Source organism: Anser brachyrhynchus (assembly GCF_964034855.1).
Source record: "Anser brachyrhynchus genome assembly, chromosome: 4".
Taxonomy (NCBI): domain Eukaryota; kingdom Metazoa; phylum Chordata; class Aves; order Anseriformes; family Anatidae; genus Anser; species Anser brachyrhynchus.
In genome coordinates, this window is record NC_137698.1 from 25,329,156 (window position 1) to 25,353,627 (window position 24,472).

At 37.1% G+C, this 24,472-nt stretch overlaps 1 long non-coding RNA gene across 1 annotated transcript in view; it reads right to left on the minus strand.

The window, feature by feature from the left end:
- Nucleotides 1-4: 4 nt before the first annotated feature.
- The window catches only part of LOC308194499, a 49,511-nt gene continuing 25,043 nt past the window's right edge, over nt 5-24,472 (minus strand). The window contains exons 2-3 of the long non-coding RNA XR_013950612.1: nt 23,221-23,422; nt 5-13,346 (exon numbers count right to left, since the gene is read on the minus strand). This is a non-coding gene — a long non-coding RNA (uncharacterized lncRNA). The remainder of the gene's footprint in view (nt 13,347-23,220; nt 23,423-24,472) is intronic.

The following is a 24,472-nucleotide window of genomic DNA, read 5'->3' on the forward strand; positions in this document are numbered from 1 at the left end:
ACCTTCTGATCTAGTTCAATCACTAGTTATACTTATGAAGCAAACCTTTGTACTCTATAGGCTCCATTCCTGAGTAAAAATACAGTTGTGCACAGTAATTTATTTAAGCTCATAGCATAAGATGATGTAATGATCCCTAGCAAAGCTGGGAAAAAATAATAGTCACCCTCCTTAGGAGTAGTGACTTTAATTTCAGTGATTTAAGCATTGTTGTTGGTTTCATTTCGTTTTTCAGGATTGTAACTAAAGAGTGGAGGCACTAATATTTATCTTCTGTGGAAGTCAGGGAGTAATAAGACTGTGGGGAGAAGAAAAGAAGCAGACACACATACCTTGAATTACTCACTATTCTCTCCCCACGTTCATTTTTGGCTATGTTAACACTGATACTTTTAAAGCCTATTTTGTATGAACACATGATCGTATCCATACCATCAGCATTCCTTAATGCATCTACCTGACTTGATTGTATTAATTTCTACTTTTACTTCATTAACATCAGAGCGTGATATAGAAGATCTGAATATTTCCTAATATGTGAATAAGCAGCACAAAAGACATGACATAAAACTTAAAGAAGTCAGCAAACTTTAGTCAGGTCCTAATACTGATAATTGCCTACCTCTGCTTCTCTCCTTGTTAAGCAGTATTTCAGCACAGCTTACTAAAAAGGGAATACATAACAATAATGATAGTATGCGCAAAGCCAACTAACTAGCAAAGACCACACTAAGTTAGGCAGTAACCCAGCAGTTGCTCTTAATAATATGATTCAAATAATGCTGGGAATACTGTATAAAGTCAGTATGTGTACTGAACATATATTGTTCCCTTGACCGCTTTTGTTCCTTGCAGCCCCCAAACAAATACCTGTTAAACATGAAGGATTATTTTCCAGGGGGTCAATGAAAGAACAAATACTAATCAGTTATAATTAAAGAGTGTAAATAATAGAATAGAAGGTCAGAATTCTGATGTTTGGGGAAAAAAAAATACAGAGGAAAGAAATTTAAAGTTAATTAGAGCCAATCACTTTAGATATTGCAAAGTTAACTTGTGGTGTTTCACTGGTACAAAATTCTAAATCTGTGAATTGGTAGGATCCTAAGAATGGATTCAGTTTATGTGGTATATCAAATAGTCACATAAGACAAAATTAGATTAATAAGATATACAGTTAGACTCCAGAACACCTGGAAAATCTGTGACTATGTTTGGGAAAGAATTAAAGCCATATCTTTCTTATACATATAGGTCTTTTATTCTGGATTATTTTTTTAACTCAAAGACAGAAGTTTTCAAATCAAAACTATATAGCATTCCTTCATGAAGGGTAAAGACTGCATTCACTTCCATCTGATAAGGAAGTCTCAAAATGTAATACAGGCTTATTTGATCAAATAAACATGTATAATAAAATCTCAAATTATTAGCACATCTGGAACTTACTAAAAGAAACAAGGAAGTAGCAATGAACTAAAACTCCTGATGCAAATTCTAAAAGGAAAAAATAGCCATCAAGCCTCTACTATTTAATTAAAAAAAAATGCCCCAAACCAAATATTGTATTTTTCCAGTTTCAGTTAGCCTGTATTAAAACACATCTGAGGGTTTCATCTGTGCAGGAAGAACAAGTCCTAAATATGTTTTGGAAAGGTTTCCTGTAAGACTTCCCCCCAAACTCTGGAAGTCTTCCAGAAAGCAAGAGAAAGAGCATATGTTTGATTTACAGACAGAAACACCCGGAGTAGCAGTAGGTAGAAAGATGAGCTAAAGGGAGAAAGTAAGCTTCTTTTTGCACAAAGATTGTTTTGAAACTTTGTCTTCAGTTAAAAGTCTTGACATAATTCCAAGACTTAATTTATTTTGCCTGGGAGATCATCATTTTAAGACAACCGTTCCAGTTCTTAACGGAAATTTAGCCAAAAGAAAAAATAAATATTTTAAATTAGAGATGCTTATTGCCAAGAACATAAAATGACAAGTAATAATCTAGACTCAAATAGTGATCATTATTTGCAATGAACATTCGATGCTATGGTTCTATAAAATACAAGCTTATTTCTCAGCATGTCCTTAGTCTCAATTTGGAATCTTTTCAGGAATAAAGAATAAATATTACACTTTTTTCACTTATAATCCCACATGAAAGACCAATTCATAAGGCATTTCCACCCTTCCGTGACATTACAATGTTACTTTATTTATATTTTTTAGTGCCTTGATTCAAGGAAATCTTTAGGAAAATGTACATAATGCCAATCACCACGATAATTATGGTTCTGTACAGCTCAGGAACCTGAAATTAACTTGTTTTATGCATATCAAAATCATATGTATCAATTTTATTACTGAGGGAGCAATCCATGCGGTAACTAGTCTCCTACTAGTTTACTTAAATTAAGGGAGACTTGATGTGGGAGGCTAGGCCTCTTTCTCTTGTTTGGGACATAAGCTTTGCAAACAGAAAACTAAAAATAAACTTCATTATAACTAATATCTGATTTCCACTGAAGTCTTCCATACAAGCCTAGTCTTTAAGGGTACAGCATTAGGTTATGTTCTAATGCTGTGGCTTTGGGGCAGGATGGGGTTATTCTGACAAATAATGATTTCCTTCCTCCAGCATTGAACTGCTCTAAACTTTCTACAGGATGATTCTCCAAGCTTGAACTTCCCTTTTAGCCAAGTCTATTTGCTTTGCATCAAGAGATGTTGACAGTTTGTGGCTCTGGCTCCAGAAGTCCAGATGGTTCAATGAAAGTGAAGGATAATATCATGACTTACTGTTTTGGATTTTTTTTCCTCCAGTACAAAAAAGGAACAGTTTAATGTCAGGTCAGATCTGTAATTTAAACTGATAGGGACAGTAAACACAGAGTTATGCTCTTTCTTTGAAGGGGACAATAAACAGTAAGACAGAGGGGCAGGTAAAGAGATATAAGAAGTAAAAGTGCTAAAAGAAAAAACAGGCCAAACCTAAAACACATCTTTAAAATAAGCAGCTTAATTCCACCGTGTATATAGAAAGCCATTATTCTGAACTGCATACCAAATCTAAGCTCAAGTGTCTTCTGACTTGTGTACAGAGACAGTCTATCATACTATTTTCAGGGATTCAGAGGATAAGATGGAGATCTTGAGTAAAAATAAACCTTAATGAAAAAACTTAACCACTTTCAAGCAATCATGCTTTAAGTAGTGAAGCATTCACAACTTGTATTGTAAAGGACCTGTATTCAGGTCCTCTAATTATTCATAAACTCTGTGCTAATTCATCGCTGTCATCTGCTGGAGATTATTATCACTGAAGAGGCAGAATTCATTTCTTAGTACAGAATTGCACTTTCTCAGCTTTTACTTTCATCAGAGGGTTTCTAGCCCTCCTACTTTCATCCAAAAGAGAGATCACTCAGGAAAGGAAAGTCATCTGGTGATAGGTCTGACACCTGGGCCAAGATTTCTGGATGGCTTAAGGCTTTAGATTTAGCCTTGTGAAACAGAGATTTAGCATAGTCATATCCAAACAGAACGTAAAAGGTCCACCAGACACTCTAATCAAACTCTTGCCACTTCCCTTTCTGTATCTTTCCATTGGACAACCATGAATACGAGCATTTCAGCAATAAGATAAGCTCCAGATATACCACCACACGACAGCCTCTCTTCAGCAGTCACCAAGAACATATTCTCCCCATAATCACCCATTTCACTGATTTCAGACAAACTGAAAGGCCATTTTTTTAGATCACATGATGCTCCACAGAAACAGACCAAGATACTTCATTAGCACTTTTCTTTGTGATACATGTTTGTTGTCTGAGCAGCCACAATCTTGAGAAACTAAAGAAAGAAGAATAGGAAACAGGGATCTCAGTTACATGTGTTTGACCTTTCACTATAGCACATGAGAATAAGCACACTTCTGCCTGCTTTCAGAAAAATTGCAAAACCAACTTTCAGTGCACTTTCCCACAGCTGCAAACAAAACCTACAGAAGAGAAGAGGAAATAAAGATATTTTTAGAACACTGGAATTTAAAACTCTTCAGAAAAAGCTATATTTTAGCTCATCTAGATGTTTCTATTTACATAAATGACTAAGAGTTCAGGATGTTGTACACCGTCTGACTTTGAAGAGGTATTGCAGCAATTAACATGGCAAGTAGTTAACCTTGTATACATATGAATGCTGCAGTTCAAGAGACCCACAGGTGGGCAGAGAACATTGAAATCTCTGCCACTTACTCTGGTGTAGCTCTTATAAAAGTGAATCAGCTTCCTTGTACAGAATCCTTCTGGCAATTTCACTTCAAACAGATAGTGTTCCTTTATGGAGCTCTTTTCTTCTCTGAATTTGTAAGGCTGTTTGAATACATTGCCCTCAGCCATGCTTACAAATTAGTTGCACTTATCAAAAATATTCCGTTTATTTTGATTGAAGAGAGTTACTTTCCTTGGTATGCATTAACAAAAGGCTAGAGAAAATGGAGCTATGTTTTCACACATGCCCAGTGCCTGAAATGAATGTTACATCAAGCACTTCATCTTAAACTCTTCTTTTCCTTGAGAAAGAACAGTACATATTGACATTTTACAGGGACTACTATGCTTTCACTTTTACACCTTCAGTACTTGAGTGTATATTACATACATTTCACCACACATATTTGTATTTACATAATTACACACACAATACAAATTATTTTTGTATTGGAGCAGCATACTTTATCTATGCGTGTACCTGAAGCTAGAAACATTTCCAAAAGTTGTTAAGCATTATTTTTCAGTGACATTCATCTGCCAGATGTTTGGGGAAGTTAGAGAATACACTTAAAGCTGTATAAGCTGCATGTCGTTATGCAAGTTTTATCTAGCCAAAGTCTAATTTACAATTTCATGTTTCTTCTTAGTTCTTGAATTATACCAAGATTAGATTCTCTTTAATTTAAACATTTTCCCATTAACTGACATAAAATCTCAGGGATATATATATACTATGTCAAAAAATTCACCTGCTAATATCACTCTGTTAGAATATCTTATGCATTATTTATGTTTATTATTTATCAGAAGTGGATCAATTTCAGTCAGTGAAATTCTTGTGATTCTAAGTACTGAAAACTTCCCAAAAATTTCACAACAGCCTTTGTGGCAGGAAGAATTTACTTTATTCCATTTTCTTTCCTCCTGTTTTTGTCTTAGCTGTTAGTATTACTTTATGCTCATGGGGAAAGAAATGTCATGTGGGGGTATGTAAAAACAACTTCCCTTTGAAAGCTACTCACCCAAAGAATAATGACTAGTAGAAAAGCAGAAGAGAGCCTACATTGCCATCACATTTATTGAACAGAACAGTCCACTGAACACAACAGCATTTTGCTTTAAAAAAGTTAGTGTTACAACGTGTCCAAACCCAAAAATATAGGTTCTTTTGTGATAAGGAAGCCCACCTCAGGGACTGTGTTGTATTTTGTGATTAAAAAAATGATTATATGAGTAGTCTCATTATTCCTCATCATTCTTTATTTTGCCTAACACATCAACCATTCAAAAACAAATAGAGAAAAAAACATTTCTGTAAATTACAAAATTTGTATAACTAAACAGAACTGAAGAAAAAGAAAGAGCTATTTCCTTCAGGGTAGATATTTGCCTATGGTGCAAACTCTGTAGCTGAAAGAATTAGACTCATCTGTCTGAGCGACAAATAAAACTGTCTGTATACTTACTGGTATGAATAGTAAGGTTGCTTTTGGCTATTAATTTCCCCTCACTTTGTCATCATACCATAAACTGTTGGAAAAAAAAATAGGTTCAGTAATTGCTCTACGCTGGAATATTCAAACTTAATTTCCAAGGATAGTTTTTCAAAACATTTGATCATGAATAGCATAAATGCTAAGGTAGCATAAATGGAAATATAGGGTGCAAAAAAGATCTGTAGGGTCTGTTTAACAGATATGGGGATTAAACATTTATTAGATTTTATTAACAGCATTTTTATTTAGTGATAGCTGGAAAATCAGTCTGTTAAATAAACTAAATATATTTAATTCCAGTAAACTAGTGTAGGCACCAGGCCTTGGTGCTACATTTACAACAAAATATTTTTGTTTTAAAAATAAAATGGAACTTGGGCATTTAAGCATTTTGTAAAAACATCTGAATGCAAAGCAGTACTTAAAATGCATGCTCAGCTTCAGGCAAATGTTTATATCCCATCAGTTTGTGAAACCTTAACAAGTATACTAGTCAACTGAATCTGTCTAGATCTGTGCTATAGACAAGAAGTCACGTATTATCATACAGCACCAAGACATTAACTACATAAAGATCCTGAAGGCATAAAACTCCTTTTTGCCAAATATTCCGGTGAGGACTACGTGTTTTGGACAGCACTTGTAGTCAGGGAAAGCAAGAACTATGCAAAAATCCCCACAAAAAAAAAAAATTCTGCCTCACTCCAATGCCTCTTGCACAATATTGCTCTGTGTCCTAGAGAAAAGCAGATTTTGTTAGCTGTTTTGTTCAGCTTTGCCTCCAGCTTCCTATAATTTCTGGATTTTCAGAGAAATGTTCAAAGTGTGTTTGTTTTTTTTTTTTAGACTATCCCAAAAAAACTAACACTCATCTCAAGATTTATTGGGTCACAGCTTCTGAGCTGCACAAATCTGGAGAAAATGCAGATGAAAGGGTTGGATTACATGGATTTAAGCTGTAAATAACAGTACACATCGTTCCAGAGCACAAGTGACAAACTGTCAAGATTTGCTAATCGTATTTAAAGACATGTAGAAGCTGAGAACTTGGGCTCAGTTTCTAAACAAAAATACCACTGTCACACTAAACTAACCGCAAATACTTTGTTCTCCAGGGACAGGTAACAGAGTCTCCAGTCCTAGAAGTCAACAAAGAGTATTCCAGAAGAAATGAACAGAAAACAAAAGAACTGTCATAATTACTTTTTCACAGTCACAGGTACAGATTAACACAAATCTACCTACAAAGCATTATAGTATGAAATCATTCTAAACTTTTGATATTTATAGAGATTTGCTTGAGAGGCCTTGCTTGCAAAATTTTATGTTAGCAAAGGTATCCTCAACAATATTATGGCTTAATACTTATTTTAATCAAACTCTAGAATATAAATGCATTTTAAATCAGCAAATATCAGTGTTATATATTAACAAGCATCATGTATACCCCCTTTTGGAACACAGCTACCTCTATAACTTTACAGCTTTGTGGAAAGATCTAGCCTACAGATTGCTAACTATTAGCTTTTATTTACCTTTTTTTCTGCCTTTTTTTTATATATAATTTTAAAAATTCAGAACATGTGAACAGGCCTCTAAACAGCCACTAAGCAACCTACACCAACTACTGCATCCTCAAAATTTGTCTGATATTAAAAATCAGTTTTTGCAGTTGATTAACAATTCCGGCAGTGGTGTTTGGCAGAGGAGCTGGAGAGTACGTCCCAAAGCAGAAATGCAAATTAAAGTAATGTAGAATGGAAATGTATTTTGATTCACAAATCTTTGCTTTGGATTTAGCATGTACTCATGTCTGATTAAAACCCAGAGACTGAAGTACAGCTATTATAATTGGATTTCTAAAGCCTACTCTAATTTTTAACTTATTAGTAATTCATGCATTTTGATCGTATTTTAACTCTCTAGTAATTCTTTAAGACATATCTTTGAAAGTGAGCTGCATAAGAAGTTCTGTGATCAGACAGATTCAAACCAATTCAGTAGCTTTGTTTATAGGGCAGCTGCCAAGACCTGAGTCACTGAGTCAGCCTGTGACATGCCCACTTGTATAACTTGTGTTCTTTGGCAGCCTTTGAGGGTTTTGTATATCTGTCATTGGATACACAACTCTACTCACATATAAAAAAAAATGAAGTGTTTTTTTTTTTTTTTATAAAATTAGTTTTTAAACCGCACTCATTAAATTTAGTGGACATCAGTGCACCATCTTCTTACCTGGTGGAGGATCAAAGGAGAAAAACTTGAGCCTGGCAAAAGCCAAAGCTCTTGCTATACATCACACTTTTGATCAAAAGAAGAGCTTTAAAATGCACTAGGATACAGTATCTTTCTCTGATAGCAGAACCTGACAGGTATACCAAAAGAGCCAACTAAATCAGTTCATCACAAATACCAGCAACTGTAGCCTGCTGCAAACCTGTAGCCACATGTGCAGAGAGCAAAAGCACATTCTGTCTCTCTCTCTCTCCTTCTACCTAATCAAATTAGGGAAAGGACAGGCAGTGAACTTCAGGCAGATTGTTTTGCTTTTTAAGCAAAAGTTGGATGTTATACCAAATACAATAATATTTGGTCTGCACCATTCAGAGATCTGTCCCACTATTTTCCTGCAAATTTCACACCTCTGGGAGTTGTTTCCTAACTAAATGGCCCAAGAACAACAACAACAACAACAAAAAACCACAATACATGTTTTTGAGGGATGATTGGAAGGACTTTAGAGTTTGCTTTGCTTCCTCTAATGTCGAGAAAATGTTTAGACTTTTTCAACCTTCAGCTTTTAGTCTAAGAGATAGCACTTTGGTTTTGGACCATTAGGCTTTCTAGTCAACAGCTGTTATTTTTCCCTCCTAAAACAGAGGTTTGTTTAGTGGAACAACCAACTCTTATCAGTTTGGTAACTCTGCTATCATTTTTAGGTGGTATAATACAATCCAATTTCATATCTGATTTTAAAGCTTGTCAGAGCTTGTTTAGCTGTTCCTATTTATCTTTCTCTGGAAAAGAAAGGAAATGTTTTGTTTGCTTTCTTGTCTCATTCTGCCTTTGAGGATTCCAATGGGTCAGGTTGAAATCCAGAATATTAATTACCTTGCATACCATTACATCAACACGATCTGGAGGAAACAGATTTTTCTTGGTTTCCTGTTCTAAACTGATGCGGGTTCGGGTCAGACAGAAAATTTGATAGCTGAGGACTGGGGCCTCTCTAAATGCAGTTCATTCTTCCTTACCTCATACAATATTGATTTCATGTTATGTTAGTGTCAGGCCAAAGTTAAATTATTATTTTTCATATTTGACCTATCCACACCTAGAACTTTGTGTTTCTACACTTTGAGAGAAGGTTGTCTGATGGTCAAGGATGAAAATATGAAATAGAGGTAGCCATTAAGAAAAGAAAACTGTAGACGTTGGGGTCACGTTGGTGGAAACTGAACCTGAAGGTTCTCCCCATATTTAGAGTCAGACAGGTATTGAGTTAGTTTCAATGCATTCTGGAGAAACATGTTTACCAGATGACTAAATAGAGAACAATTTGAGGACCAGTATTTTGAGACCAGTCCAGAGCCTGAAATAAAGTGTCAAAATTCTTATGGAGAAAGAATATGAACCAGTCCCAGTGAAGAGTATAGCAGGAAAGGGGAGACACAAGATTCCACCCAAGCTACAGGAAAGCCTCATCAGAGACATCTTGTCTGGGTCCGAGTACTCTATGATTTTCTACACATTTCTTACTCTTTTAACATCCTCTGAATCAGCATGGTGCTTCTGAAGTTATTCATTGCACAAGACTGTTGCATAACACAACTACCCTGAACTCTAATCTGTTGACAAATTACTCATGACAGATGGTGGCAAGCAATGGCATAAAGACCCACTGTACAGTGGACAGCTAGGAATTTGCTTGCTAAAGGAAAAGACAGTTCTAGGCTTTGGGTCAGAAGGAAGAGAAAGGCAAAATCCATTTTTGGATGTTCTCGGTTTATATTGCAATTACTGAGTGTGGCTGCAAAGTTCCACTTCCTACGTAAGTGTAGTAGGTTTACATGGCAAGGTTTTGGTAGCAGGGGGCCATAGGGGTGGCTTATGTGAGAAGGATCTAGAAGCTGCCCCATGTTTGGTAAGGGCCCTATTGCTGATCAGAGCTGAGCCAATAAGTGATGTTGTTTTGCGCCTCTGTGAGAGCATATTTAAGACAGGGGAAAAAACCCGCTGTGCCACACAGCAGCTGGGAGAGTGAGAGGAGTGAGGAACAGCCTTGCAAGCGCCAAGGTCAGTGAAGAAAGAGGGGGAGAGGTGTTCCAGGAGCCGGAGCAGAGGTCCCCTGCGGCCTGTGGTGAGGACCATGGTGAAGCAGGCTGTCCCTCTGCAGCCCATGGAGTACCGCGGTGGAGCAGGGTTCCACACTGCAGCCCGTGGAGGAGACCACGGTGGAGCAGGTGGACCTGCACCGATGGAGACTGCAGTCTGTGGAAGAACCCCGCCGGAGCAGATTCTGGGCCAGACACGTAGCCCGTGGAGAGGAGACCACGCAGGAGCAGGTGACCTGGCAGGAGCTGCTGCCTGTGGGGGATCCAGGTTGGAGCAGTTTGCTCCTGAGGGATGGACCCCGTGGTACGGACCCATATCTGGAGCAGTTCTTGAAGAGCTGCTGCCTGTGGGAAGCCCATGCCGGATCAGTTCAGCAAGGCCTGCATCCCGTGGGAGGGACCCCACAGCACAGGGGACAAGAGTGACTGAGAAGGAGCGGCGGCGAAGAAGCGCTATAGACTGACCATAACCCCCATTCCTCCGTTCCCCTGCGCCGCTTGGGGGGGGAGGTGGAAGAGGGTAGATGGGGGGGAAAGGTGTTTTTGGTTTCTTTCCTTTGTTTCTCACTTCTCCAGCTTGTTAGTAATAGGTAATAAATCTTACTATCTCCCTACGCTGAGTCTGTTTTGCCTGTCACGATAATTACTGTGCAATCTCCCTTTCCTTATCTCAACCCTTGAGCCCTTTTCATTGTATTTTCTCCCCGTTCCTCTTTGAGGAGGGGGAGTGAGAGAGCAGTTGTGGTGGAGCTTGGCCACGCACCTGAGTAAAACCACCACAGTAAGATGCAGAGGTTTAGAAATTACACATGGAAGAACAGGCTTCGTGTTTTTATCTCATACCAAGCAATTGATAACAACATTGCTAACTGCAAAGTAAGAGGGGAAAAAAATACAAAAAGCAGAAAAAAACAATACCAGCTATGAGGTTGGCCACTAACTGAAACGTTCTGCTTCCATATGCACATCCTGCTGTGCTGGGGAAGGAAGGGAAAATACTGTTTATGGCAGAAAAACAAACAAACAAAAAAACAGTTTTTCTAGCAGATGTCAGAATGTCAGAAGCAATGATGACATTGTGCATGAGTTACCTTCTGAAGTGGTACCCATGACAGAGAGAAAGCATATCTAAATCAGGCTGAGAAAGAGAAAGGCTTTTCTTCTAAGCTGCCCTGGGGACAGCTGTGTAAAAGGCAGTATCAAAGGGCTTTGTAGACCCTTGTACTGCACTAAGGAAACTCCAGATTTGACAGACAGGAGTGGAGTAGAATAATCTGAATGTCTATATATCCCTCTAAGGGGTCTGCCCAAGAGGAGATCTGGGGACACCACCGTATCTGCCTCCCTCCCATTTCCTTGGCCTATGCACTGGCAGGAACTGATCAGCAGATCTGCAACAAGTGCATCCCTTGGCTGACACCTCTGGTCCTGATTCTGCAACCTGGAAATCATGGACAAAGCATCACTGCAAGCTTACAATGAAAGCTGGCAAGAAGGCCTGAAAGACACTTGCACTCATAGGTCCCTGCTGCAGCACAGAGTCACATTTGGCTGTGCAATGGCAGACAGTTTTCAAGATTGTAAACACATTAACTGGGATTACTTTTAGAAAGGAAGGCTTCCTCACATAAAAAGATCAAATTGTTAATTATTAAAATATCTTCATACTTCTAACTTCCCTGTAATCTCTTATTTCTCTGAAGACATTGTTGGCTGTGCTAGTATCACATTCAAAAGGCTTAATATTTTACCAAGGTAAAAAGTGAAAGTTTCATTTTATCCAAATGATAAAAATCGCTTTACATAAAAATGTTATTGTCAATGATAAACGTAATCTTAATATTATTTTTTGGTCTATTTTTGAGTAGGAGTATTAGATGGACTTCTATTGTTTTTCTTGACAGGTAGGAAAGCTCAGACAAAATACTTCCTTTTCCAAAGATAATGTAGAATCATAAAATCATTTAGGTTGGAAAAGACCCAAAAGATCATCAAGGCCTGTTACATCACAGAAAATAGCTCCAGTATTACCAACGTGAGCTTATATCATTTACTGTCAAAAATCTCATGATGAGTTTGAAAGTAAAACTCACTTTGACCCTGTGACTAGCCTATTGTGTATGAGTAGCAATTTTGTTTCTAAACTAGTAAGTGATTTTAAATATGACTTTTCTTTTCTCATGAACACTGACTGTCATACATTTATCATAATACATTGCAGAGAGATTAGGCTTCAATGTGCAATATGTTAAAAAGCAAAGAAACTGATTGAGGAAACAGATGAAAGATAATTTATACTTATTAATATTTAAAAACATCTACATAAGACTGCAACACAACTTATTGCCTATAAACACTTAAGACAGCCAGAAAGGTTTTTGAAGGTCACTTTATAGCTTTGGTGGTCATATTTATATATACACAGATAGGGCTGAAATTTAGGATGACAGGTTAAAAGAAAAAGTAGCATCAAGAATCCACACTGCCCCTGTTCTGTCACTGCCAGACATTCATCCCATTTGGTCATGTTACACGTTTTCTCAATGAGCTGTTCTGTAAATAAGCCAGTTGCTGATAGAGTCACATAAGTAATCCACGAGATTCTCCGTGGTATTTTGTACCTCACAATACATCACTGACTCAGCTTTGAGAAGGTTGAGCAAGTTCACACTACTAGGTAGCACCACCATCAGCCTTGGTATGGGATCATGGAGGTATGAGGATGACTTGCAAGACCACATCCTGACCATGCAGGAAAATGTTTATATGTACGTGACCAGATTTACATGTTCTGCTTTTCTTTCCTACACTCAGCCTGAGGAGGAAAGCCTACTGGATTAACTTTTAATAATACTTAATTTCCAAACCACAGAGGATAGCCACCACTGCATAGCTGCTGAAATTTTTCAGGAATTAAATTATACTTTTATAATTTTGTCTCTCTTTTGACTTCTTGATTTTGACTTCCCCTGTGAAATTCTTACTTCCTGGGATATTTCCACATGAGAGTCATCTTCAGCAGAAATAATACAACATAAAATCAGTAGCCCTAACTTAAATAAAAGCATCTGCAACAGTAAAAAATTAAGACTCATTGTATGTGAAACCTGACTTCCTGCTACAAGAAGCCTTGCTGACCTTGATCATGAAATTCTCTCTCAATCCAGCCATAGTAAAGATGAGGAACCTTCAAATGATAACAATACTCAGCAGCTTCTGTCTGGCATTGGCAAAGGGATTTGAAGATCAAACTAGAAGACAAAGAGTGAATAATGAAGACTATAATAAATAAAACTGACATTCCAAGTAACACAAAAAGTTACAGTAGAAACACTACACAATGTTTTCTGTTTACATCTCTCACTCACCACTTGTATTGACATAGACCCTAAATATTTACATGACTAATACCACAACAAAACCAAAAATCTTTCTCAAAACACTTACTTACGTAATTTCATATTCTAAGAACTTTTGGTTTGCATTTTAAATGAAAAGTTTTTCAAATGTGCAGACTGTTTATCTCACTAAACCTTTATTTCTGTTAATTCTGGAAGCTACTTGTCTGAATCAAATGTGAAAGCAATTGCTTTGCCCTTAGTGTTTATTACCAATAAGAATGGGAAATGAATTAATTTAAATGCAGAATAAGAAAAGAATATTTACAGATAAAATTCAATTTTGTAAAACATTTGGGAAAAGTCAGTGAGCTGCAGGAAACATGCAGCTGGAAAATGAGATGTCCAGATAAGCAATAAACTTATTTATTTTTGATTTTTTTTTTCTTGAACATGATACAAGTTTGAATTTGCCTGAACCAGCTGTGAAATACCACACGAAAAAACATGTGGTTGAGTCAAAAATCCAACAGCAAGATATTTCACAACTGTATCACCAAAAAAGACCTTTTAAAAAATATATTTACAAAGAGATTAAAGAACGTATGTATAATACTCAAACATAATTATTAATGAAGTACCCTGAGAAAGCAGTGAAAACACTGTTGGTTGAACTGTAAATAAGTGTTGAAAACCACCTATTAACTACAGAAAATAGCTCATGTAGAGATAAACATATGTAGTATTTGATCTGTATTAAAGAAGGTAAAATTCTGGAGATTAAATTGTTTTGAATCATTATCTCAGCAGGGTAAAATTGTTTCATATACAGTGTGTTTGTATGGACATTTTAATCAATCTATATAGCCCTCCAATTAATTATTAAAATGCCTAAAGCTTCTACAGGTACTTTTTGTAGTTGACGTAACAGAAAGAGAAGTGAAAAGGTTCGCTTGTTTTTATGTTTGCTTTTTTCCAATTTTGTTCAATCCTGTGAACAAATATTCTTTTCAAACCAAAAAAGCAGGGTCAGCCAATCACATCAGTTGACTGTTAAGAAAGGATCTACTATTAAAAAGTTATGTAATTCTGTCTCAGATGCTGGTGTACTAATGGTAACATCTGAAAAAAAAAAATTATCACGAGCTATGAATTCATAAACATGAAAACAAAAATCATTCACCCTTTCTCCACCCATTCAAAAGCTCTTCCTGTGTCTTAATATGGGGATACCTCCATCCTATTGCCCAGACACTTCTACGATCTTTCAGTATTTCCCATCCACTCTACCTACAATCACCAGACTTTTATTTTTATTTTGTTCCTATATTCAAAAAGGGTCCAGGAGGAAAATTACTTCCTGCATTTACGGCCACAACTCACAACAGCCCTAAGCTATGTTCATAATGACATTCCTTATCCATCATAATCTTGGCTTCCTTTTGTTTGCTATTTCTTTGGGGAATACTTTGTATAGTAATTAATCTAATCTTGGGTTGTTGTTTTTGTTTGTTGCTGTTTGTTTCCTCTAAAATACTTCCACATACAAAATGTATTAAGACAGGAAAATTAATTTACATTGCAAGAAACAAATCCAAAAAACTATAAAAATCCAAACATATGTGAAAATCAGACATTATAAACAGGGCAGAACCTGAACCCCAGAACTGGCTACAGTCAGGCAGATGACATAAATGGGAACACTCAGTAGTGGGTTTACAGTGCTTGATTTTTTTTTTTCTCAAAACAGAAAAAAAAACAGGGATAAAAAATGTTATGAAAGCCCCAAAAGTAGGACAAAATAGACTTTTCTGGTTTTACTGCCTACAGGAAGAGGAAGAAAAATATCAATTAAAAGAAAGTTACATCTGAAATGCATGGAGCTTCTCCTGCGTGTTTTATGAACTACTCCTTTGGCACACAGGCTTTTTATTTAGCCTTTTTGGATCTGTTTTCTCCATTAAAACTAAAAGCAATGCGGAGGGAAAGTATGCTTTATGTAAACACAACAAACATATCAGAGTACACAGGAACTTGCAAACTTCCATATCCTGTCTCTGATAGTGGTCACTATCACTGCTATAAGAAAGCAGGAGACAAGACCCTCGAAAAGCTGTTTGCACCTTCTGAAATCAATCCATGCCTAAAGACCTCTCTCCTTAAAATAATTGAAAAAAAAAAAAAAAAGTGAATAATCCTGCAACTCCTGTAAAGAAGCAAGCTGTTCTTTAGCTGTTCTTTTGGTTTTCATGTTTGATCAAAATTCTTAACTTTGTGGTGCATTTCCAAGAAGCATCTCATTTCTCCATCACAGGACAAGATGTCATCTCTTGCTCAATTCTATTGCCTAATGATAGAAGACCATTCTTTTCACCAGCTAATGGACACAAACTTCAAGTGCAGGACTGTCAACAGCAGCAAACAGAACCAGGGGAAAATACCACGCCAACTGTCCTAAGTTTCTTTACACTCACAACCACCCTCAAAGTGTATCAATAAGGTTCAAATAAGGCTGTGGTTTTGGTCACCAATAAAATTCAGATTACTACACAACTTTCTACAGAAACATGCTAACAATATCCAAGCAGTTTCCCTTATATACCCTGCTTTATCCATGACTATCTACAGGCCTTCAGTGAATCTAATGCTGCTTCTCAGCAACAGACTACCTAATTTGGCAAAGACATTCTGACCTTCCTAAAAACCTCTTTAATTTTTAAGGCATGCTCAGAAAACAATCAGAACTGCTTCACTTTTTTCCACTGCTTCGGCACTGTATTTATCTCTAAAAAATCATGTCTTCTTCAAAGTAAGATCAAATGTGAACTAAAAAAGAAAATTGAAATGGGAGCTTTTTCAGGATGAGTGTTTTATAATCCTTGTGGGCAAACTGAAAGGGAAATTCAGCATAAAATAGGTTTCAATGACCTTTATAGAATTACTCTTTGTAAACTCATTTAAATTTTCCATCAAGAACTTCAAGAATGTTATTCTCTGTTATCTGAGGCCACAAATTCCATTTTTTTTTTTTGAAAAGTCATAGTTTTTAAAAAAGATAAGTAGCAACAATGAAAATGTGTTTTTGTAGTGAGTGGGAAAGTCAGGGAACTGGTAGTAGGATTTAGACAAAACTTTGGAGTGAGTTTTCATTTTGGAGTTCACCTTAGTAACAGATTGTATTTCTCTTGTTGCTGGGTATTAATTCATCATAAAATTAGAACATTAGTATAGGATTTCAAAGTCAACTTTTTTTCCCTTTATCCTTGTCATGCAGTTCCTTTCACATATTCATATCTTAATTTTGTTTTACATATTTTATCCTGTTGTATTGGCTTCTAGCTCAGCAGACCATACTAAATAATTCCTCTTATTCTTTGCATCTGTATAAGCAAAAGATAAGCAGTTACAGCAACTTGTTTTTTGCCTTCTCTTCTTGTCTTTTTCTGCCATTTTGTTGAACTAATCTTTATCAGGACAAAGATGTGGGCCATGCCCCAGCTGGGTGTGAAAGAGGGACAGCAAAGAGGTAGGCCACACACTGCTCTTAGTGCAAAGGGAAATAGCTCTCAGTTAGTATCAGATACACTGGGACACAGCATAAAGATGCAAACTTCCCAAATTACTAACACTGCCAATGCCAACTATTCTTTTTAATAAATAATTAGTAACTGACTGACTTACTTTAATTTTCCACATTAAAACAACAAAAAAAAAAAACACAATGTGAAAACTTATTACACAATGGAAAGAGATTGAACAAAAAACTGTTCAGTCTTTTGAGATGTTAGATACCTGTGTTATTTTCTCCATAAACATTTTGATTAATTCAGGATCCCCACAAAGGAGAGCCTCACTATGAATCACCTCGAGATTGGCTGGCTTTCTCAAGGCCACAGGAATGTTCCCACTCTGAAACGTACATTTAATTGGAAGGAATTCATCAACTGTTTAGAGTAGGAAAAAAAAAAAAAACACAATCTCCATCTGTTTGAGAGCACAGTAGGTTTTAGTATATTTTGCTCAATAGTAAGTTATCTTGCAATTTTTTGATGATTTCTCTACCTTACTAAGAACTTGAAATATCTTCAGCATAAAGAGAAGTGGATTCTCAACTCTTCTGTTCTTCTTTCCCTTTTCTTCTCACTCCACACTTAACAATGTGAACCTTCTTGTATATATAGAAGCTGCTAACTATTGTCTAAGAAATTTTTATTCATGAAGTCTAAAATGGTTACAATTTATTCAATTATTCAAGCTGTAAACATTCCAGGAAGGGATGTTTCTACCTGACAACACCTATTACTTTCAGAACATGAATGGGTTAAACTTTAATGTGTTATGATGGAGTCCAGTACTGCAGAGCAATCTAGTCATCCCACAATGAAAAAGAACACCACATTGCAACACAAACGTTTCTGAACAGCCTGTACAATTGTCAGTTGGTATCACGTCAATGCTAATTAAGGAGATTTGACACAGCTTTTGTAAGAGGGTATGGAGAAAGACATCTCAACTTGGGGAAAACTTGCATTGTTTTCTTGAGTAATATTCAGTTTTAGGAAGTATCTGATTTATATAATGCTTACCAGATCTACCTGGAGAGAGGGATTGTACCCAACTCTGAAGGGACAGGCAAGTTAATCTCCTTGAATGCTTGATATCTCGCAATATCCATTGAATAAATGGATATTGCGAGAAAGAAAAACAGTATTTCTACAAAGGAATTGAGCTTATGAGGTAGAAAGATTTCTTTGTGCCTATGGTAGACAAATTCACCAAGATTGCACGTGTCATCGTAATAGCACCACTCTTTTCAGAAGAGTTGTTAGATGGGACGTAACCACTTACGTACCCTATTGATATAACAAATTCTGCAACACTAAAACATAAAAAGATGGTTAAGCTCCGTAACCACTTAGTTGATCAAAAAAAAAGCAATACTTATTTTAAACAAAACAATATATATATGTTCCTAATTCCATCCCTATTTTAGATATCTCCTTTGTGATATCTTAAGTGGTAGATACCTGTACAGCGTCATATTAACTTCTTCCATATGGGCAGATTATTCATTTGAAGCCAAGGATTATCCTCTTTTGAATGAGTAAAAAGAATAGATCAATAGATCAACTCCCATGCAGCACAGTACTTCCAAGTTCATTAAGAGTGCCTGGATAAGAAAAGCTTAGAGCAAGATAACACACACATCCCCCCAAAAAAACAAGTAATGAGAACAAATAAGAAAAAAGTGTGCCCTTGTGGCCAAGAAGGCCAATGGGATCCTAGCCTGCATCGAGAGGAGTATGAACTGCAGGTCGAGAGAAGTGATCCTCCCCTTCTACTCAGCTCTGGTGAGGCCACACCTGGAATACTGTGTGAAGTTCTGGGTTCCCAGGTACAAGAGAGACATAGAACTTCTAGAGAGATTCCAGCACAGAGCCACGAAGATGATTAATGGATTGGAGCATCTGTCCTATGAGGAAAGACTACGCGAGCTGGGCCTGTTTAGCCTAGAGAAGGGGAGATTGAGATCTTATTAACCTCTCTAAATACCTGAGGGGACAAAGTAAAGTGGATGGGGCCAAACTCTTCTCAGTGGTGGCCAGTGATAGGAAAAGGTGTAATGGGTATAAATTGAACTACAGGAGGTTTCATTGCCATATGAGGGGGCACTTCTTTACAGTTCAGGTGACAGAGCGCTGGAACAAGCTACCCAGAGAGGTTGTGGATTCTCCTTCTTTGGAGATATTGAAAACCTGCCTGGATGTGACCCTGTGTAACGTGCTCTAGGTGACCCAGCTTGAGCAGGGGCATTGGACTAGATTATCTCTGGAGGTCCCTTCCAACCTCAGCCATTCTGTGATACTCACTCAGCATCAGCTCAGTCCAATTTATAAATCAGGTTCACAAAAAGACAAAAATCTGAAGAAAGAAGGGTGGAAGTAGTCCATCAGAAATAAATATCTACACAATATTTCCTAGTTAAGGAAAGTAAACGCTAGTCCTTAGCATTTGATACTCTACGGCCTTTTTTGGAAAAGGATTTTTTCCTGTGAAAGCCATGTATGGACACAATCCAAATAGCTCTCTTAAGATCTTATGTCAATTGGATTTTTTTGGAGGGGAGGGATTTAGTCAACATTTAACATGTTGCATTTGTGATATCTGAGCATTGAAAGCGATGACAAATCGCAACTGTACTTCTGAGTTCAGATATGAAGGTGTTTCCACCATGGTACAGGAGAATTCTCTTTCTAACAAATAGAAAAAACAATAAAGATGTTGGATGGTTGTTGACCGGAATTGTGACCTCAAAGCAGGTACAAGGTCACTGAGAAACCAGTAATGAAAAGGATGAATTGCAGTGCAAATTACAGCACTATCTTTCTTTTGGACAAAGAGAGAAAGAATAACACAGCTTAATAGCATGTACTGAGACATTAATTTTACAATGACCCAGACAAAAAGAGTGTGTGGGTATTAAATAAAGGGAGACGTGCAGTGGTTGACAAAGCATTTTTTCTGGAAATGTTTGTGAAGTAGGTCTTTGACCATTTAAACACCTGATAGTAGAATAAATAAATAAAATTAAGGACATAAACAAAGCCAGTTAGATTATTCTTGGGGCTTTCCTTCCTGCATCTGCTTCTAAAATAAATGTAACATACTAGTTCACACAACAGAGCTATTTTGGCTGGACAAAGGAAGAACAGTGGTCACCAGGGTCAGAGGCATGGCACAGCCAGCAAAAACAGCAATTGTATGTACATTAAATAAACCAGGAAAGGATTACTGTCTGTGACACACCAGGCTAGCTTCCACTTTGAACAATGTGTAGGGAGGTTCATAATCCCTGAGGGCAGAAAGCTCTGTATCACTTTGGGAAGCAGTGGGAGTGTATCAAGATGTGCTCAAAACAACAGTGGTGGTTCTCTTACAATATACTATGCATCTGTAATTGAAAGCCTTCTGAGCTTTTCTACATGCTCTCACATGGCTCACAATATTGTTTTTTCACAATTCTGTAATTTGACACAAGCTCTTTTCTTTATCACAGTCCTCTCAAGTCTGTTTCTGACCTCTTTCCTTTGATCAGATAAAAAGAACATACATATCATCTGCAGTGGCAAGAATGCAGAAAAGCTCTCTTGCAAGTGGACAAGCCAACAGGGAAGACAAGACGTTGTCTGACAACTGAGCAAAATAGTGTCACACTTATTCACCTGAAGCAGTGAATCCTCCACAATCTGGAAGCATGTTGGGACAGCAGCTGGGTAGGATTCAGCATTAAATTGTAAAGACAACTTCAGTGCAGTAGGGTTGTGCACTGACAGCTGCTGCAGGCAGAGGAGCATGAGATCCCAGTCAAACAAGTTGGCAGAGAGACAAAGACTGCTGCAAGCTGGAGGCGCACACATGCCTACTCCCTGTAGAGCAAATTCGTTCTCTAGTCCAGTGAATCTACTTTAAAGTGGTTTTCCTCGTTTCCAAGTCCTTTGACACTTTAAATACTACAAATTAAGCATTTAACATCAGCTGTTAAGAAAATTCACTCAGTATACAGTAATTTAAGGAAACCTCAAGCATAAAACAACAGAATGAAGGACTGGAAAAAAGGTCCGATGCTGCAGTAGCAAAACAGTACAGTTTGTCACTGTATCAGCACTAGAGAGTGTGAATACTCACAGCATGGAAACTCAATGTGCATTTACTAAGTCATAGCTTACAAAGCAACTGTTGGTATGATATTCTCTCAGTTCCTTGTGTTGCTTCCCCAATATGTACAGCAAATGCTGGCACACTGCAAACAAAACTGAAAATGTCTAGTAATGTTTATTAGCAGCTTCTCTTTATTTCAAAGAATGAATCATCTCTTGGCTCCCCGAAACTCTGAGCCACTCCTGCAGTGATTCATACTCACTATTATTGTTATAGGAACTCCAGTGAGATATGCGAGTCCATATTACCATAACACATCTGATTCATCCCAAACAGTTCACAAACACTGAGCACAGTAATGACGCCAGGATGTACAGGACAACAGAAACATAAAATCAGAAATCTTAATATTTTTGGTAAAGAACTAGTAACTGTATAAGGCTCTGGATAGCTGTCAGCAACATTCTGCTGCTCAAAAGTGGTTTAGATTGAATTATTATGTACAGAGCCCTATGAGGTCTTAAGGCAACAGAGGAGGAAGCCACTTGTACGCAGGCAGGGCATCATCAACTGGGAATTTCCTCATTTGTGCCCTTGCATCAAAATGCATGCTGACCTCCAGGAACCATTTTCATCATTCAGCTTTCTCCAGAATTTTGAAGAACCTACCAGTAAATGTGTATATATATACACCTGTAATTCTCCACTGAAAGATTTTGCTATAAGCATACCACTACCATTGATAGGTGCTTGTGACAAGATAACACTGCAAATCTGGACTGACAGAGCTCCCTGTTCAAGTCTTCACAAATTCAAAACTACTTTACTAGACAAAAGTAAGGTAAGAGGAGCAATACCTTAAGCTGCTTATTTAAATTCCTTAAATAAGCAGTTGTTAAGAATTTCATCGACAATAGAAGTAGCAACATAGCAGCATGATCCCTTTAATGGATAATTTAGCTTCAGGTTACAAATATCCTGCTGCGACTCCCATCAGTAACAAGTTAGCATTCAGGTCACAGGTAACACAGCCTCAGCTCCCAGCCAGCTCCATTGCAGATTGATTACAGGATCTACTGTAAAACAGCCTCCAAGTCCTGTGGAGTGTTTCTTCCCTCAGGTGACCTTTGCCTTTCCTGTTCTTCCCACCAACTTTTAGCACTGAGAAACTGAATAGGACAATAATCCACAGGCCCATCAAAACACAAGATGACAAGGTCATAAAACATGCACCTGAGCTTGTTTTGTCTGGAATGCACAGACACCTCAGAAGTGTTATTCTAAATGAATGTATTAAATAACAAAATAAACCAAAATGTCTTTCTATCTAATTGAACATAGAGTTGGGAAGGCTAAGGCAGGGAGGGAAAATAACTTCTTACTCAATTGCAGAACAAAACTTTACCCTACTTCTCACACTTGCACTTAGTAAATAAAATGTTAAAAAATTGGCTAGTGAATTTAACACAAAATGTGATTATCAGACAGAATGCTTCACCTGCATTATTGAAGTCAATATTCACAAACAATTTTCTTAGATGATACATTTAATTACTAGTAATCATCCCTCTTCCCTCTCAAAATCAAAGTCAGACAATTTTATTTTATTCTAAGAAATAATCTTCACTGAGTGTGATGTCCTGTTCTGAGCAAAGACTGTATGCATGCCCTCTCATGTTCTGGATCAATCAATAATCATTTACGCTCAGTGTTCTTTATACTGCGCTGAAGGCTAATCCAGAAGAGAACTGTTCATACATGGTCAAAGCATGTCAAAAAGAAACCACGATATAGGAGATTTAAAGTTACCTTTTGAGCCAGTAATCTACACAATTAACTAAGGGAGAATCTTTTTCAAAACAGAGAATATATCTGTCCTCTAAAGAAAAGATATCTCAGGACCTCGGCTTTTTATTATTATTATTTTTAAACCTTCTTTGGCTCCTAAAACTCACTGACAAATACATCTGGCTTTCTAACAATTTTAACATACCTCTTATCTTTACTTTTTTCCCCACCACACAATAGCTGCCTGCCTACAGAAAAGGCTTTCTAAGTCTTCCTTATCTTCATTTTTCTGTATTTCCTATTTTTATTAACCATTCTGATAGCTCTTCCTCCTACTTACCAGTCCTCTTCAGTTGTTTCCTTTTGTGCTTTTAAGTTCACATCTTCAAAGCTCCCAGTAACACCTGTTCTTTAGTGCTTTTAATCCAAAATTCTTTTTACAAGGTCTCAGGACTAGGACGATTATTGCTTCTCTCCTTATCCAGCACACAGCTTCCCCATTGAAATTCTGCTCTCTTATTTTCTGTTGAAGCTTTTGCCATCTGAACAAATGGAAAAGCATAAAATGTTGTATAACAAAATTGAAAAGGGCTAAATGAAACAAAACAGCGAATGTAAACTCAGCCAAATCTTGCAATAACATAGCCTAGTAGACTATGAATGTGAATACTACTCATAAAGAAAAAAAAATAAATAATTCACAACTGATGTAAAAAAGGTGCGAAAATCCAGACCAAACAGAGGGTGAATAAGGTAAATCAGGATTTATCCAATCCATCTACCTTATCCATTTTCAAACTTCAAATTAAAGAAACTGACTTCATTACTGACTTGATGAAGTAAAATGTTTTGAAACAGAGCAAACTGAGCACAGACTAGGCTGACACTGAGCTTGCCAGGTTATTGACACACTATGATTCAGCTTTGAGACCAGGCTGTTGTTGATCCAATAAAGAGACCTAATTCCAATTGAATTCCTCTTGTATTTAACTATTTGAATTATTACAGTTTTTCACTGGCTCATTAATACTGGAATGCAAGGTATACGCTATCTGTCACGCCTCATGTGTCATCTTTGGCTTGGCTAACAAATTTCAGCCAAGTAAACTCAATGTGGGTTTGTTATCTCTAGGTATCTTTGGTTGTAAATACCTCAGAGCAGTGACTGAGACCTCAACAAGGTACTGAAGTCTACTAAACAAACATCAGTAGTTAACCTGTACAGTAAGTTTCCATGACTTCACTGATTGCCAAACGCATTTCACTCTAACAATTACCAGACAGCTATGGAGGTTCCTGAACATGGTATTGACATCAAAAGCTGATTTAAAATTAAGTACGGTATTGAAACTGTTCGATAACCATGGTAACATAACATAAATCCTACTGGCATCAAAATTGCAAATATATTTGCAGCACATCTTTTGGACTAGCTGTTGTAATTAGCCAATCAGATATTTTTGGTTGGCTACCTTCCATACACTGGCAAGATGTTCTTTCCATCATAACTCAATACACTTATTGAGACGCATAGCACGCAAAACAGCTGTATCACTAATCAGTAACATACCTGTGTAAAGCACTAAAAGCCT